General features: G+C 41.7%; 1 protein-coding gene across 1 annotated transcript in view; it reads left to right on the top strand.

Moving 5' to 3' along the window:
- Positions 1-19,504, top strand: part of ABCD3 (ATP binding cassette subfamily D member 3) — a 370,248-nt gene that overhangs the window by 125,883 nt on the left and 224,861 nt on the right. The gene's annotated exons all lie outside the window — the stretch shown is intronic.

Here is a 19,504-nt window from a genome sequence, read left to right as displayed (position 1 = left end):
ACTTAAGCTACTCCTCACTTACTTCTTCCCTTGTACTAGACTTAGGTTAGGTACACTGGGGTAGGCGTATTTTAGAAGCACCAGTTGAGTACTTTTAGTCATTATTTTATTACTGTATGTATTTTATACGTTTTAGGCAACTTATGGCTTAGAAACCATATCATGCTTTTACAGTACTACTTTATAATACTTTTCGTATTATATGCCCTGTACTTTATAACCAGTATTACGATTGTAGTAGTACATTTCTTATGCTTGAGAAAGAAGACTGTTCAATAAATACCTTTTATTGAAAACGCCCGTCTCTCTATTTTCTCAGCACCTCTGGTGAAACGAAGCATGCACGATTGACTGAGTAAAATAGTTATCTATTGTTTCCGCGACTCTAGAGATTGATTTCTTATTCTTGGGTAACAAAGTTGTCATGTTAAAGCGGTTGTCAGAAACTAATCCCAACTTGTTTATTCAAGAAAGTTTCTAGTGACCTCTGAGCTAGCTGGCACTCACAATTAAGTTTAATATGTACGATAGTGACCTAGTCGACCTCAGTCCTACGTCTAAACTATAGTATATATTATTCCAATGCGCAGAGCCTATTGGGAATATAGGAACTACACTACATGGCGCCCAACGTTTGGTAAGGCGACAATTTAATGCTAGATACTAGAGTAACTCCGTGGTGCTTTTCACACAGACCCCTTTTCCCGTAAAATACTCCATTAGACGTCTGGAGTGGGTGAAAGGTTAATATCCGCCAAAACGGAGTAGGACGAAAATAATATGTATTAGTTCTTGGTTTATTCAACGTTGAAGGATATAGTGTTCCAAAATATTGTGCACCTAATCTTTGATTCCTTGAAACTTGCTCTGCAAACTTTCAGTCAACAAAATGACAGAGTGACGACAAAAGAGCTACAGAAGCTCAAGCAGTCTTTGATGACACAAATCTCCAACATAATGAACCGGATGCAATAATCATCCCGGCAAATATAAGGAAAACCATAACTTTAAAACGTATAGAAAATGGAGTATCATCGAGAGGATGGTAAAGTAATCTTTGTAATAGAGGCACATGAATATCGGCCAACAGAGGTATTCTATTCATGGATTCTGTTTCCCACAGCAAATTCAGTAACACACGAGTTCCACTACTACAAAATAGTGGAACCTCCAGCAGAATACGTTCTTTTTGAGGCCGTTGAAATTCCACTAACTTACCAAGAGCATCAGCTCTGGTTTAAAGGCGCCCTAAAACATCAAAATCACAATACCAGGCTCTGTCCTCTAGGTAGACCAGGAGCAGATGGCCGGTACTAGCCAGCTACACACCACATCCTGGCATTAACGGAATGACCGGTCCAGAACTGTTAGCTCAGCTGAAACAGTTAATTAAAATACACAGACAATTGGTTCAATATGTCATGAGGACTTTAACAGTCCAACCAGCTGTAAGGATTCCACAACACACCCCTAACCAGGGGAATACAAACAAAATCACACCACAGACTATACAATCCGTCATTGGTAAATTGCCCACAAAAAGGGAACAAATTCCGTTCTGGTTAGCTCAGAAAGTTACTCAAATAGAGGCAGTAATCCCTGATAGAACACCTCATGAGAAACACAGAATTCTGACAATCTGTTTACCAATGGGGATAGCACCACATCTGGAGGACTGTGACACTTGGGGTACAGTCTTTGCTTGAATCTACACAAAAACACATGGTGTACCGTCCATGGCGGTAATACTAGACGTTCTGAGGCAGATTCAAAATGAATACGGTCCAGAACCGGCCTTAAATCTAGGGTATGAAATTACTAAAAGATTTCAAACGGGTCTCTGCTATACTATTAGCTAACATTAGAGGTGAAGCGGCATCCGTGGCAATCTGCCAAAAGTTCAAAGAAAAAGATATAACAGACCAACCATATGAGCTTACTAGAATTATTGAAAAATCTTATGAAGAACTAGGAAGAGATAGTTTGGGTGGGATACCAGTAAAACCAGAATTAACAGAAAATCCTGAAAAAGTGTTTATTAAAAATAATCACACTAAAAAGAAGTGGGAAAACAGGGCTCGAAAAATGTACTCGCCCGCTCGCAAATGCGAGTCAATTTCTTTCAGGGCGAGACAGTTTTTAGGCCTACTTGACCGGCCTGGCGAGTGAGCTTTGTCGCTGTGCTAAAGTGCAGTGCCGGTAGAAGGCTCTAGAGGGCAGCTGTGTGAAATGTTCAGGAACTGCTGTGACAAAATGCGAGCAAAGCAAAGGTGTTGATTGGCTCATTGCAACGCGAGCTCGGTCTGCTGAGGCCTAGTTGCAATCAGCCAATCAGATGGTAGCTAATCTCCGCAAAGTAAAGTGTTTAGAGCATGTTTGCACGCTTCTCATTGGCTGATTGCAATGAGGCGCGCAGGATACACTGCCTGAGAAGCGTGTAAATTGCCTTTGCCAATCCCTGTACCCAATTCACTTGACCAGGGGCAGGCCATGAACGACGCTGGTGCCCCAGCAAAGCAGAAGTTCTCCTGCACCTGGGGTGTTTAACCATGATCCTGAGAGCCCTGCGAGTGGAGCTCTGCCCGTGGTGTAAGCCTGCGCCCGCCGAGGATGGCTCGATCTCTCTGTAGGGGGCCCTACGGTAGGTGTGCTTGGATGGGGACACCGCCGCGGGTCAGGGGCTCTTGCTCCGATTGTAGGGGAGGGTGGCTTTGAAGGGGATTAACACACAGCGGGGCTATTGTTACGCTTGCTATTGTTTCAGACTTCAAGTCCTGGAAAAGCACAAACCTTCCTGCAATGTAAATAAACCTAGTTGATTAGAAATTAGGCATAATTATAATTAACATGTGCGATCACATTAGCACTGCGAACTGCATTTGGTCAGAAGGTTGATAGTGCTCAGAGAACCACAGGTAGATGAGGCACATGAGAAAGGTGAAGTTTGAAATTTCGAAAAGCATTCGTGAAATCTAAGAGGGAGGCACAGGCGACCAGAGGGAACTCCCTGCACGTGCCTCGTCCAGTGGTAGCTAGCGAGGTGCCAACAAGCTGCCTGTGGTGCTCGTCAAGGAGCCAGATGTCGGCGCAGGAAATGTTGTATTTTCCTCACAGCTCTGCAAGGCGGGTGCAGTCGGGGGTGCACCGATGGGATGCAGAGGGTAAACAGCGCCATACAATTCCCTTTGTTATTTTAATAATTACAAAAATATTTAGCTGCATAATACGATCTACAGTAAGGAAGGAGTGAATGGGTGGGTTGGCAAAGATAAAAGTGGTATAAATATAAGGAGGCTGGAGAAAAGTGGACAAGAACGGAAATATATGTCTACTCCAAATTGTACAAACAACCACGTTAAACGTGTATCTTTTTATTTCCCTGTGTGATTTGCATTTATCTGCATATGAAGAACGGCCGTTCACAAGGAGGACCAGGCTGGCGCCGACCTCATTAAATTGAAATACCAGCTCGGGGAGCCCACCAGGAAGTGAAACAGATGTAGGGGCAGGTTGTAATCACAATCTATGGTGTGAAATCGCACTGGGAGGCTTCCCTGTCACTTGACAAGATAGGTCCCACGTCAGCGACGTGGAAAAGAGAGTGATGGAAAATGACGATATCATGTCAAGAGCAAGCAGGGTAAAATTGTTTATATGGCTCTAGTTGTGCTAACACAGCATGACTGGTCTGATAGCAGGGACATAAAATACAATTGCAAGACCCCGTAAAAAACGTTCGTCATACTGTTATTTCTTTTCCAAGCCATGGTGCGATCTGCCCTTTCCTAGGCCGTGCTCTAGTATGTTTAAGGTACAGCGGTGTACCCAAGAACTGGTAAGAGTGTTTTTTAAAAAAGATTTATATAGCGCTTACTCGACCCGAAGGTATTGGAGCGCTTTACATGAGCGCCAGTTACGTTACACAAGGACACATTCGCTTTTGTTAGGCATGGGGAGATAAAGTGATTTGCCCAGAATTACAGGATGCTGAGCCGCCGGGGCCGAACTCTAGTATGTTTAAAGTACAGTAGTGTACCCGAGTACTGCTAAGAGTGTTTATGTGAGGCCGTACTCGTAGCTTTCAAAACATTGCAGTGAGAATAGTAATGAGGCAAAAAAAAATCGATTATGTCTTACTGGTCATAGATCAACTGCGCTGCCTAGGTTTTGAAGAAAATGTGTATGCAACCAATTTGTGGGTCGAGTGCATTGGTGATAGGTCGAGAAGAAAATTCTTGTCACTAGACCTGCAGGTCAAGTAAGATTTTTAAGATTTGTCGAGCCCTGGAAAATAATAAACAGACACTTCCTAAAGAGAAACGTTCTCAATCCAGAGGAAGATCTCCCCAATGGGGAGGTAGGTCTCCACAACGGAAGCCCTCTGAAAAAAGGTATAACCTTAGAAATAGGGATTCTTTAAGACAACCTGATAGATATCAAGATACTGATACATGTTCCTCTCGTACCTTTCAGACTTCCTTGCAGAAATCCGAAAGAAGAGTACGATCAGAACAGAAAGAGGAATGCGTAAAGTCCAAAGAAGAACAGCACGTTCCAAAAAAATAAGAACTCAATTCACCAAAAAGAAGGTAGCAAGCGTAAAGATCAGACATGCCGAGGATCTTGAGGACACAACTCCAGAACGGGGAGTGGGCTCAGACAATGCTACACAGCGCAGCAGAAGTCACTATAGTTCGCAAGATCTTGAAGGATCTGGAGACAGTGGACTTGAATCAATCCATTCAAGTTGAAACTTCAGACACCATGGTTAGTGTACCCCACAAGTTATATGAAATAACACTCCGGATGGAAGGGGACATAACTAAAAAAATAAGAGCACTCTTTTGGGAGAAGCTCTCTAAGGGCTATGACATTCTTCTAGCTGATCAAGACTGGCCACCTGAATTTGTCAGGGAGTGCCCACATGGCGAAGAGATAATTATGCCAGCCTTCTCAAATCACATTCTAATTCATAAAAAATATACATATGCCAGAAAATGGGCAGTAGCTCAGGCTCCAGCATTATATAAAAATCATGTAGGATGGGATGAGGACTCTCCTCACCATAAAATGCAGATACAAAAATCACCCTACTGCACAAAGGCAGTATCCAGTTAAGCAAGAAGCTAAAAAACAAGCCAGGGAGATTTTAAATCAACTTGAATACCAAGGGGTGATTGAAACATGCACCTCGTCAATGAACAATCCTTTGTTTCCTGTCTCCAAACCAGACAATTCATATCGTCTAGTATTGGATTACAGACATTGAAACTCCTGTTGCAAAACTTTTGCAGTACAAAATGCATATAGTGCAGCATCGATGAATAACATTGTGCGGAAAAAATATAAAACCACGTTAGATATTTCGAATGGGTTTTTCTGTCAAAACATTGCACCTGAAAGTAGGCATTTGACCGCTTTCTCAATAACGGGGACACAGCAACAATTTTGCCGTCTCCCCCAAGGATTCAAGAATAGTCCAGGGTTATTTTCAGCCAGAGTAACAGAGTTACTACAAACGTATGATGATGAGGCATTATCTTACAGACGATGATTTGGACGTGCACTTGAAAAGAGTGACCACCATAATACTTGGGTTCGCATCTGAAGGGTATGAATTCAATTTTAAGAAATCGCAAATTGCCCACCTCAACGTCCTATTTTTAGGCTAGTAGTTATCAAGTGAAGGCGCAAAAGCCTGGTGGCTAACTTTCTAGAGAAATGTGTGCGCTGCTCCAACCTCCAAAGGTGCTGAAAAACGTAGTCCATTCTAGGTTTCCTGAATTTCGTAAGAACTTAGGTTCCGAATTACGCAGAGAAGGTTAAACCTCTTTACGAATTATTCAAACCTGATTTCAAACCAACTTATTGGATTTAAACACACAGAAATTTTGCGTTCACTGCAAACAGACATGTTAGCAAAAACACAGTTGGAGACACGCGACAATGTGCGCAATCTTGTGTTCTGAATCATCCCAGGGAGATGCGGATTCACATACCTGACCTTTAATGAAGGTGAAAAGGTACCAATAGCATACAAATCACACTTGTACACACAAGCGGAAATAAAATTCACTTCTACAGAAAAAATTCTGACAGCGGTTCAAACTGCAGTAGCAAAGGAGAGCGCTCTCGCACAGGTAAAACGAATAATGATAGTTACACCTGTACCTGCCTTAGAGGCAGTGACAAAACGAAGCATTCCAAATGCAAAAGCTTTACATCCGAGATGGATACAATGGGTTAACTCTCTTGCTGTAACAGACGTTGAATACGTCTTTGACCCCTATTTGAAGACAAAATTATTTTTACAATACGTACACGAATGTACTCTGCCGACCGAGATTCTGCCTCTAGAACATTACGGCTGTATAATATATACAGACCGATCAGCACAGCCCGCAATTGCGAGTAAACAAGCCTATAGTGCTGCGTGCGCGATTGTTAAAGGTCGCTGCTGCTGCAAACGTAAATTTAGACCTATGGTCACAAAAACTCAATCACTAGAAGACTGTACTGCTCAGCGAGCTGAACTACAGGCTTTCAAGATGGTGCTTGAAAATACTGATCGCGAATTCCCCACACCAATAGTGTGCGATTCATATTAATGCGTACAATCTTACAATGAGTATCTGCAGAACTGCGTTCAAAACGGTTTCAAAGACGCAAAAGGTGGCACAATTAAGCATAAAACGCTTTAGGAACAAATAGTTCTTTTACAGAAAGAACTACAAAAGACTCGCGTGATTCACACACTGAGTCATCAGCGTGATGGCGTTCACGTTGCAGGGAATTCATTGGCTGATGAAGCCGCGAAGGCAGCTGTGCAAACGGCTTCCGTAGCAGCAATCACTTGGTCAAAAACAAAAATAGACAGCGAAATAATTCAAGTTGCCACTGCTTCAGTCAAAGACCGTGGTAAGACACTCCCGAAAGGCTTTCCAGTAAAGTAATCATATACAACTGATGCGAATAATGTTTCCTTTTGCTCAAATCCCTAGTGTGGGGGATAGGGCGATTCCAAACATGGAACATAGCTTAGGACTAATCTTAGCAGCACATGAAGGACTGGCCTCTGCACAAGTAGGAGTTTCCGCCACAGTATCATTATTAAAACGGAGATATTGGTGGCCTTGCATGAGGAAACAAACTAGAAACTGTTCTAGAATGTGAAATCCGCCAAAAAATGAAGTTTCTACAGTGAAACTTCCTGCACAGACGCCCCTTCTGATTTCAGATAAACCTTTAGCGTGTGTTTACCTGGACCACTGTGGTCCCTTAACAACTATAAATATATCATGGTCTCTGTGGATTGCTACACAAAATGTATTTGGATGTGGCCCCAGCGCTCGGCTGACGCCAGAACTGTTATAAAGGATTTGCGAGTCTTTATCGGCACATACGCAATCGGCACGCTACATTCTGACCAGGGTCCTGCGTTTAGCTCTCGAGCTTACAAAGAGGCCATGGCTAGCTTGGGCGTTGCATTGCGGTATTATAGTCCCTTCCATCCTGAGGGTAATGCGGTAGTGGAATGAAAAAACCGTAACATAAAGCAATCCATAACAGCTAAGGTATTGGGTTCGGGTGATGGGTGGGTCAAACATCCATTAAGTGTCCAACGTAGTCTTAAAAATCTGCCAAGAAATTCTCTGGGTGGAATCACTCCATATGAATTATTGTTGGTACTAGAATGATAATCGAAGACCTTGATTGTCAAACTTCAGTGGTGGAACAAAAACCCTTTGATGTCAAAGATCGTTTGGCTGTTTTACAGGACTTAAATGAAACAAGAAGTCGTCTGAGTAACACAACACAGAAGCCAACGACCACTGAAGAAAAACCACCTGTCTCAGCAAGGCCTGTCTGGATTCCAAAGATTGGGGATCTAGACAGGGAAAAAATTGCGGTAAACAAGGAATTTGGGCCTTCTTACAGTAAATCAGTACCTGTTTTGGCAATCCAATGAACAAGATCAGTAGTACTACAGCCCCTTGCTGGTAAAAGGGAGGACAGAGTTGTGTCCATCGACCTGGTCAAACCACAACATGTGGCCAATAATAAGTAGTAGGCCCAGTGGACTCCCAAGATGTAGCAGAAGACCAAATCTTGCTACTATCCAAGAGGTTCAAACTGAAAGACTTATCACCTTTGATAAACCTGCAGTAAGAAAAGGACTATGTAATAAAGCCATGGAACTTGTGCCTCTTGAGACCCAAATAACAGTTTGTCAAGAAACACCTGTCTAAAATGATGTAGCCTCTGACTATACCAATATGACAAAGGAAGAAGCGGCTCCAAAGATTAATAACAATCCTGATGCAATTCCAACAATTGACAGAACTGCCTCTGGCTATTTTATCAACTTGGATACATTTTCCGAGGATCGCAGTGAACCAGAAGATAAGCCAGCAAATAAAACTTTCAAAGAAAAAATAACAGAACTCTTTCATCAACTTGAAAAAACATATCTGGTTTCACCATGGATTGAATTTTGGATTGTTAGGTGTACTTTTCCTCCTGCTCTGGCTCACTCTGGTTTGAATTTTGGGTAAAATGATAGATGGAAAATACAGTACAATGGACACGACAAGTAAGAAAATCAACTTGTCCTGAAACCTCACAAATCATCTTGTAGCATGGAGGCGGGTCTGGATTCGGACACTAGGGTGATCCATTACTGGTGGGTAAATGACGTACTTTCAAACTCCTCTGTCCCACCGCTTCAGGATACTTGGGGAACGGAGTCCGAAGCCTGGTGGACACAACAACCCTTGAAAAACGAGGAGTGTTCCTTTTACGGGGCCGGCTTTGAAGAAGAAGGCACGCCCCCCCTGTGACGCGCTTATGTGTAGGATGGACGGCTTTGAGGGAGGAGACACGCCCACCGGTGACGCACTGATACGGGGATTGGACAAAAGGCAGGAAGAGGAAGAATCGGTGTGTTCCGACACCACGGAGACGAGAGGAGAGCAAGTGGAGAACATGAAGGACGAAGCGAGAAGGAGAATGGAGTTCGTGGAGGAGAAGGAGATGGGGGAAGCTGTGCCTGGAGGCCAACATCACCGCGCAGCGCCCAGCCACACTCACGGGGGAGCGTGGCTCAGCCAGGTACGTCAGCGTATGTCGGGCTGGCTGGGGAGGCGTGGCGACGCAGTGTAGATTTTATACATAGCGTGAACCTCCTACCTCCCCTTCTTTTCCTTTCCCTCCATTTACCTCCTTTCCCCACCTGGAACCCTTCACTTGTACTCCACTGTACCGCTTTGTAAAATACTCGTGCACCGGTGTCATCATTCCCCTGATTCCCCTGGGAGAACGTTAAGCCAGAGCATCTTACAAAGAGTTCTCTTTCCTCCGCATGTGGCGCTGGGACGCGACGAGGAAGGAAGAAGGGGTCAGCCTAGAAGCCGGACTAAGACTGATGAGTCCCCGAAGATCCAGTGCCCTACCCGCCACGTTGGATCCTGCCGCTCTAGCAAGAGAAAGACTGACGCATTAAAAGAAAAAGACCTTTATCAAAATAAAACCGTACTTACCTCGCAGTAGTCTCCGTGCCCCTTTTTCTGAACCGCCACACATCTCCTCGTGAACGAAGAGACCTCATCAGTGAACATCCCAGCTGTTCCTATACCTGGTGGTATAGCATGGGACGGAACTGATTATGACCTCTATGGCCCGGTGGAGCTGCTGAACATTCCACACCAATTCAAGGTTTCTTTGAGTGACTTTGTATCACCCAGCACATTTTCTGATGATTGGGACTTTTAGACTATTAATAATATGATGTCGGATTTAGAAAGGTCTGCAAAATTTAAGGAACATGACTATTTAGAAGGGTCATCAGATTATGAACAAATGTATTGTTTTAATCATTATGGTCACCATTATTTGCATAAATCTGCGAGCTCTAGGAATGTTTTTACATATAATCAATGGCAACATTGTCCAACGCCGCCAAAGGGCAGCTCAAAAACATTTTATGAATAGTTTCCATACTTCTCAGGTTTTAATGTGACAAATCCAGAAAAGTTTTATTTCAAAAATGTAAATAAGACCGGAATGAAAACGATGTTGACTAATACTAAACAAATTTATTTTGCAAACTTTTATGCTCAGCTGTCTACATTAGGTTTGACTTTTGGAAAGACAACATTGAGACAAAAACTGTCTAGCAGAAGGAAGTAGAATGGGTTTTATTCATAATTGCAGAATGCTAACATAAATGCAATTTTATGGTTGTTGACAAAGGAAGAAGCGTGTGTAAGAGTTTTAACTTATATTTGACGGATTTTATTGTTATAATGTTTTAAATGTTTTGATGTGAATGTTTTAACTTTTTTGATACTCTCTTGCACCTGTTTAAATGACTAAGGGCATAATAAACATACCTTTGACTTGACTTGAGACAAAAACTGTCTCTGGAACGAAAGACTGGCAGGTGCAAGGTTTAGAAGCCCTGTTCAGAGCCCTCATTATACCAGAACAAATAATGTTTTTAAATGACACTGTTCAACAAACTTCTTGTCTTGGCCTGGCTAAGATAACCGATTTAAATAAACCGTCTATACCTCAACCCACATCTGAGAGTTATGACACTACAGAAAAGGAGGTAGACGTACCATATATTTTATAACACAACGGAACTAATCCTGATTGTTAAAAATGGTTAATCTGGCCCACAGACACTAATAACTGTCAAGATAGATTCCTGAACAAAACACAGGGGTTCAAAATGAACAGGCCAGATCAAAGATATTCCCAGAGACAACATCCAGGGATAGTAACAACATACAGTGTAGGAAAACTATACCTTGAGTGTCTACAGACATCCACACTTCCAGAAATCAAACAACACTTATCTTTACTTAAAGAAGGCAATGATTTGGAAAATGTCTTAATGGGTCCTTGCAAACCACGTCAAAAACGTTTCATAAACGCCGGTATATACGCTGCGTACAACGAAGCTTAGAAAATGACCCAAATAGAAACTGCTGAAAGAATACGAGAAATTGATCGTATTAATTTAGAGAAAGCTCTCTCTGTAGTAGACAATGGGTTAACGACTCTGTCTTCCAGAATATATTCGTTGGACAGCATTGTATCCTCTGCAACTGACATAATGGAGCAGGACTTGCTAATGTTACAACATGGCCAGTCTCAATTACGTTCTATAATGCAGTTAGGCTGGACATTGCAAAATCTTCGTTCAGGCTACGTGCCATGGCGTCTAATCAATACAACGTCATTGTTTGCTGTATTTAACCTTACAGATAAACAAATCTCTTTGGCACAAAGAGGAGCAGACTATTCGGTGCTGAGCATTGAAAAACTGGAAAGATTTCCATTGACAGTTTCTTTGAAGCCTGTCATTGAATGGATAATATATGGCACCATTACGATACCAGTGGTGATTTTCCAATTTCATTATTGTCTACAGCATATACCAGCGGGCCTGTATGAAAGGTTGGGTAAAGTATACATTAAGTCGACCTGGACTTTACCATACACACATAAATTTTGGAGTGGGGGCAAAGAGGTATTCCTTAGTTGTAAAAATTGTAAGAACTCACTAAGTGGTCCACTTTTGTGCCAAGGTATTAATTTACACGGAGCCTGTGAAGGATCTGCTAATAACCTCTTGCCACCAGCACGGTACACTGTCCACAGTGATAGAACCAATTTTTAGGCAGCTATCTAATGGCAGCTACATTATGCTCAATGACCACAGCTGTTGTGGCATGTTGCCAGGAAAAACTTATCTCCTTCCACATCCAGGGTCACTTGTTGTATGCAAGTATTGTATCCAAAGAGCAAGACAGACAGGGAGACGGAGTTATGGTCTTCACTGAATATCTTGTCTATACGAATTGATACTATAAGCAGAATGAAAGTTATTCTTTTGTAAAAAACTGTGCCACTGACCTAGTCTAAAGAAACGTATAATCTGCAAGTTGCAAGGACTTCTGCAGAGATACATGCATTATTATCAACAAACTGCCCAGTACATTTCGCAGAAATGTTAAGTCCACTCTTAAATATGTCTGATACCAGTGGCATCGCACATGTATTTAAGACCATTTCTTCGGGACTGTTAACACCATTTGGAGCAGTCCTCAGCATTTTTCCAAATTTCGTGCACTCTGTGTTCGGCGGTCTGCCTCATTTTGGGACTCGTAGCAGGATTTCTATTTTTATTCCTTCTGCTCCGATATGGCAAGTCCGGTCACCAGCGATACCCAAAATACCATGGAACAATGCCTCCTTGCCATGAGATATCTTGAGAGAATTACACAGATTCTTGGCTTGGCTCGTTTAAGAGATCTGAACACAACTTGGTTTCTATCGTTCAGACCAATCTGGCAAGATTGCATCTTACCTGTTCTACGATGCCTGCTTTGCGGAGAGGAATGCGTGTTGGACATTTGTCTTACACTTCCATCAGTACTGCCATCGGATGTCGACGCCTTGCTAGGTCCGGTACCGACTCAAGCATCGTGTTGTCCCCAGCCGCTACCAATCCTGATGACTGCATTCATTGAGGTCTTACCAGTAAGTCTAACTGAGGGTGAGATACGAGGATCAACAGGCACACATGTACCATATGATATGAACATTGCTAAGGCGGCACCTAGCGCTGACTGCAATACTTCTCATCTGTGCACATTTGATCTACTTGATGAAATAGTTCCACTTTCACCTACTGTGGTAGACTATTTCTTTATCAGCCTAGACTATCTGATGTTTTCTCCTGACACCGAGAATAACTCTTCATTCATGCACACGGCGTTCCCTGAACTCTGAAATTCGGCCTTCCCGTTTTCACAACAAAGACTTCTAACTTTGGAACTCTATTTTTCTGAAACGATTGCATTTTATTTTTTTTCTCCCGCAAAACATTGTACTTTTGGCACAGACTAATCTGCTTATAGTAGAACTATTCTTAGAGAACAAGAAATTCTTTTTGAACACTTCCTAGAGGAATTATTTGGTCTTATCCTCAATACTATAAATATTGATATGCTATGTTATGTTATGAAATGTTCTCACCCTTTTTTCTGTATTGAAAAAGCAATCTTCATAAATGTAATTACATGATTCATTCAGTTTTCATTTCAGATATCATACTTTATGCTTAGAATGACATCATTTTCCTTAAATGCATACAGTAGAAATACTCGTTTTTTCTGTGTACAACCATGCCTTAAATATGTTCAGTGCTTATACATTTAGTTTATTGAACTTAATATCGTGGAGTGGGTGTTGTAAATGAACCTAGGACCCTAGTGTAATTTTCCCGATTCATACTCTTATATAGGTATAAATTACCCAATCCTTATATAGGCATAGAAATCATTACCATATTTAGACTGAGCCTATGCAGCCCAAATACGGCATGGCTACTTCCACTAAGTTCCGAGAATCAAACACGATTTCTTAGAAAAACCCGCCTTCAGCAGCTAGGGACTTCCCCTCACCTGAATACTAATTTATCTAGGAAATCATGGAGTTGTCACAGAACTGGGTCATTGAGTGACGTTATTAAGTCCAATCATACGTCAAACTCTGCACCTTCAAATTATAAATATGCCTACATTTGCCGAGACAAACACACAGTGGTTTGGAGCAGATCGACTAACTACCTGCCCGACGCCCTGCAGGAGCAAGTGTCGAAGGAAGCTGACCATCCAGCTGACTCACTGAAAGACGCTGTCTTTTCTCTTGCTGAGAAATCCAGCTCCAGTGTTTCCAGGCTACCCTTGCGGGTTGCTGGGAAATCAAGTCCTGAGAGAGAGATACAAGACCTCCTTCATTCTACAACCAAGGTATTAGAGCTGATTATACCCTTAGAGAATTCTTGGATGGCTCCTTGGCAGAGAAATACTAAACTTAAGCTACTCCTCACTTACTTCTTCCCTTGTACTAGACTTAGGTTAGGTACACCGGGGTAGGCTTATTTAGTCAACTTATGGCTTAGAAACCATATCATGCTTTTACAGTACTACTTTAGAATACTTTTCGTATTATATGCCCTGTACTTTATAACCAGTATTAAGATTGTAGCAGTACATTTCTTATGCTTGAGAAAGAAGACTGTTCAATAAATACCTTTTATTGAAAACGCCCGTCTCTCTATTTTCTCAGCACCTCTGGCGAAACGAAGCATGCACGATTGACTGAGTAAAATAGTTGTCTATTGTTTTGATTGATTTCTTATTCTTGGGAAACAAAGTTGTCATGTTTATGTGGTTGTCAGAAACTAATCCCTTCTTGTTTATTCGAGAGTTTCTAGTGATCTCCTGAGCTAGCTGGCACTCACAATTAAGTTTAATATATACGACGGAGACCTAGTCGACCTCAGTCCTACGTCTAAACTATAGTATATATTATTCCAATGTGCAGAGCCTATTGGGAATATAGGAACTACACTACAGTAGAACTGCTGAACCCTGTCTGCCAAAAGACCATTTTCCAGTTAACATGTGTTCTGTAAATATGCAGTCTACACATTATCATGCCAATTTCTCAGCACCATCCTAAAGTACCGCTTCAAAGATAGCTGACCTTATTTTGGAGAACATGACTGAGGAAAACTGCAGGTCACATCCACTGTTAAGCAATCAAAACAGTCTTACCTCAAAATATTTCAACAGAAGAGGATTAAATATCCAAACCAAATTTCTAAACGTGAGCCCATAATTTAGAACCAAGGAATGCATCAATCATATACTGTAGAAATTAATATCTCCTGTATCACACAGGTGGTGCATTCTGTTTTAGTCTTGGGTATCTCCGTAATACAAAACGGAATATCTCCTGGCAAAACTAGACAAATAGACAATAGCACAACTGAGTTATCTGCCCATTAAAGAAGCATGATGCATCCTTTCCAGAAACATCGAAAAAGATTTTTCCGGATACAAATTATCCTCCCTTGTTTCATGATCCTAGTCCAGATTTGTTTTGAGATGAACAGTGTTAAGCCCACAGATTTTCCACCAGCACACAGTCCTCAGTAATATTATTTTTATGAGCAGATGATTGGACATCCCTGTATCAGTTGCTGGACAAACTAGATATTCATGCCAGGGATCAGCTTTTCAGCACCCACTGGTCAACAATTTGCCAATAAGTTTAAATACCCCTTTGTGAAGTTTTCTTTTTTGCGTCTTTCCCAGCCCCCCCTGTATGTTCCCATTTCTCTAACTTGAGGCCTTCAATCCACTTTCATATTCACTGATCTGAATATGGATAACTGTTATACAGAAAGCAGGTGGTACCAGAAGGCAAGCCCTCACACTGAAACAGTAAGGAAAGCTCCTGTTGTTTTTCTTTGTCTTGCTTTTCTGCTGCCAGGATTACCTAACCTACTTAGCATAGTGTATACTGCCCTCTCTGTGCAGTCTGGATTAATACGGCAGAGGCACCACACTTAATTGTGAAGTTCAGGGAAACAGAAATTGACTTATGGAGAGCTGGTAAACAAAATAACTCCATCACTCCAACTGCCAATACGAGACAGCCAGGCATGTTTAGTCCTCTAATTTCCTGTAATCCATTATGCTTCTTGGCCCATCACATTGCACATATTGTGTCCAGGTAGGTATCCTTAAGACGCACCATCTTACTATTAGGCTATACTAGAACAGAGCTTATAAGACGCTTCTGCTCTTGAGCAAATCTTTGGGCCGTCAATCTGTTAACTTTCATCTGTGGATTTTTTAAAATCTTCTTGGAATTTAAAGTATTTTAAACCACTTATTTATCACCATTTGTTCTGGCTTGACACTTTGTTGATTGAGCACTCTTTATTCTTATGAGTGCTCACAATATACAGATTACTACTGTTCTCCAGACCCTCATTTTAGAATTCTGAAGGCCTGGTCAATAAAGTATGTTTCCTAGATCTTGCTTTTTTTTTTGGGGGGGGGGGGGGGGGGGGGGGGGGGGGGGGGGGGGGGGTCATAGTTAATTGTACTCCCATGCCACCAATGGATGCTTCATAGCAGGAAGCTATAAATACGAAAACTCAGCACGAGTTATAGCACCTGGCGGGATATGATGTACCTCATTTTAAACTGTGATAAGGAAATCTGGGAAAAAGGTTTAACTTTTCTCAAAACTGTAGGTTGTGAGCTTTACTCTGTGCTCTCTTCTAATTTAATTTTCTTGGACAGATCAACTTTTCCTGAGTAAGTCTCCTTGGCGATTCATCTGATAGTGTCATCAGTCGAACTTCCAGGCAAAGTGGAGCAATGAAGGCATTAAGAGAAATACAATTTCTGCTGTTTTCAGAAGCTACAGTGGTCAGTTATGCCCATGTCTAATGGTCACAAGTGACCCCGTACTACTGAAAAAGATCTACTCTTGTTATACTTGCAGTTGGGTTTAACTTGCACGACAGTCACATGAATAGTTGGAAGAGTTCTCTTACAAACATTTGTTTTTATTTGATAGTAATTGGTGAAGACCCAACCTGAAGGTTGAGGAAGTGAACTTTGCCACTGATAGGACTTATCTTAGAACCATATTCTAATGTGTGCTGAGAGGCTCAGAGTAAAGGGCAATGACTTTTGGTGAACGGTGAGGGCTTATCTACGCAGCTGTGATCTAGAGGTTGTTTGCCTTTTTCCTGCTGCTGGCTACCATGGTTCCTAGAGGCAGTACTGAACTGCCTGATCAAAAGAAAGTTTGAGGGAGCAGAAATTGTTTACATTTAAGAGTTTTGTATGGTATGGCTCCTATGCACATAGGGTATCAATGTGTTAGTTCATAATATACACAGAGCATAATTAGCATTTCCGTCTAACCGTCTTTCTTCAAATAAATAAAAAATATCATGCTGTCATTGCATTTTAAATGTATTTCAGTCGTAGACAATGGTGTTTCCATGTTGTACATTGAGACCTTTTTCATGAGCCCACCTTCTTTTCTTCATGGTTTCATGTGAGGATTCCCCACATCAATCCAGAAAAGTGATCCCAGCATTAGGCTATCATTTTTTTAGTCAAAGGCAATTCTGCTCTCCTACATCAAAATTAAAGATATTAAAACGGTACCTGAGATCTTAAGTACCTAAACACCAGAGTTGCTCAACAATCGGTCTATTTTTGATCATTTACTGTAGTTTGATTGGCATTGAATATATTTATGCAAGTGGCACTCTTTCAGCAGTCTCCTACCTGAAGTGTGCTCGAAAGATTTAACTGTGGCCACAGGACGCCCCAAGTATAAACATTTAAAAAGTAGGTATTGTTCTGGAGTTATTAGGTGCTTGATGTGGTATGAACATACAGGCTGAATGTCAGTCTTCAAAATCCAAAAGGGTGTATCATTGTAGATGCGTAACGTATTGGTTGTAATGCCTTAATTAATGCTGAATATACGCATTCTGAATAACTGAACTCTCCCTCGATCTCATGAATTTGAAAACTAAAATTGGAAAAATCTGTTGCCTCTGTGGACAATTAGACTGGGATAGCGTCCAAATTGCAAACGTTTGTGGCCAGAGTGGGAGGCATAGTTGGACAGAGTGGGAGGCATATTTGATCAGCCTGAGAAAGCTCAGCGGCTGGAAATGGCCTTGCTGAAACTCCAATTCGACCTGCAGTTCATGGCAGATGACTGCGATGAGCTGACACTGAGTCGCTTTGCCAGCAATTTGTAGAAATGCAGGAACTAATTTACAACCGTTATGTATTCCAGATTCAACAAGTAAACCTAATGATCGCTCCTTGATTCTTAAATGCCTGCAGGTAGTATACATCCTCTTCACCTAGCTATAATATAGTTGATGGCAAGGATCACAAGTTCCATAATAATTTGCTTACTTGCATCTTCGCTCTACTCGGAAAATAAATTGAATCCTTACAGCATTTAATGATTAAGATCCTCTGTTTGTTTCTTTCTGCTGCGTAACTGGTCCAACTTCATCACTTTACTGGTGGATTAATGATGCAGGTGTAAATGGTGCATGCAGTTCGCTTAAGGTGGAATTACAGTAGGAGCTGGTTTGCAGCTGGTTGATGTGGGGAAGGGGTTACTTGTGGAACAGGTCAAAGAACAGACCTATTTACTGTTCAGAATGCAAGCAAGAAATAGCCCTGGATGGCCTTCCCTGTGCAGACTCCTGCGATCAGTTTTTTAGACTTATTTGCAAGGTGCCTCGTAAGATGTGCAGAGGACCAAATCTCATTGCACATCTGCTTACTTTTAGGAATAGCAGACTGCTGGACATCACTCTGCTCCATAAAAAGATTCTTACAAAGTGAAATTATCCAGGGTGAATAAAATCCGTGCAGTGCAGCAAAGAAGCTGGTGAATACATTACATGCATTGCAGACAACCCAATCCGATGAAGCCAGGGTCTTGCATCCCGTAAAGGATGGAGGTGGCCTTTAAATAGAGAAATTGTCACTACTGGATTGGCTTTGTACTCTTGAGAATTCTGTTTTTTGATACTTTAGTGTACCGGTTAACCAGCACTTGCTGAGTTAATAGACACTTAGCCTGGTACATATCAAGCATCTGTTGTTGCATTTTTTTGTTATCACTGATCCTCAAGAACCTGCGAAACATAAGTTGATTCCACACCCAATAAAAATCGTAAACGCATTGTAGTATGTTTTAAAAAGTTAAGGAAAAAGAAAGCAAAATACAGCATGGTAACTATGATGAGTACAATGAGGGTGAGGCAACAAGAAGTACCTGAAGTGCCGGGTCTGGTGGCTCAGTGGACGAATAAGTCTACTTCAAGGGCCTGTGTTTGACCTCATGGTCACAGGTTCATATCCCGGCGGGTCCACTCAGCCTTTCATCCATCTGAGGTCGATAAAATGAGTACCATTGAGTTGGGTAACAAAAAACATCTGTTATTCAGCGCCAAGATACCCATAGTGGTGAACGTGCGCTTTACAAATACACATGTTATGAAGATTCGAAGCACCATTCCCAATACATCCCCCCCCCCCCCCCCCCCCCACACACTTCAACCACTGATTAGGATCATGTTTCTGACCCTTTATTTCAACACAATTGTATTCAGCAGGCAAATCAAGAAACCTGCCAATATTACAGAGTTCTTTAACATTTGCTTAGGTGACCCAGGGGGATTATCCTGAGCCAGCTAAGGGGCAGAAATCATTTTTCCATCTGTACCAAGAAGAAGCCCACCTACGATTAGAAGCCCGGGAACAACGTCATGCTGAGGTCCAAAACCCCACTAGTGAACATGTGAAGTGTCTCCTATCCCCAACACAGAACTTCACATTAATAATCAATAAATGCATCACAACTGAGTAAAAGATTTCAATGTAGTTATTGCTTACACTGCTTAAACACACTTACACAGTGTGTTAAGATATCTGCAGTGGCTTTATGAGATGTACAAATGTGAGTTTACTGTCCCAACAATGCTCCACAAATGCATTTGTAATATTGTATCACTCTGTTTGTTTGGAATGACCCAGTGAAATATGTCATTTTAAATGAATACAGTCGGTGA

The sequence above is a fragment of the Lissotriton vulgaris genome, chromosome 1_1 (assembly GCF_964263255.1).
Source record: "Lissotriton vulgaris chromosome 1_1, aLisVul1.2, whole genome shotgun sequence".
Classification (NCBI taxonomy): domain Eukaryota; kingdom Metazoa; phylum Chordata; class Amphibia; order Caudata; family Salamandridae; genus Lissotriton; species Lissotriton vulgaris.
This window is presented reverse-complemented; position numbering and strand designations above follow the sequence as displayed.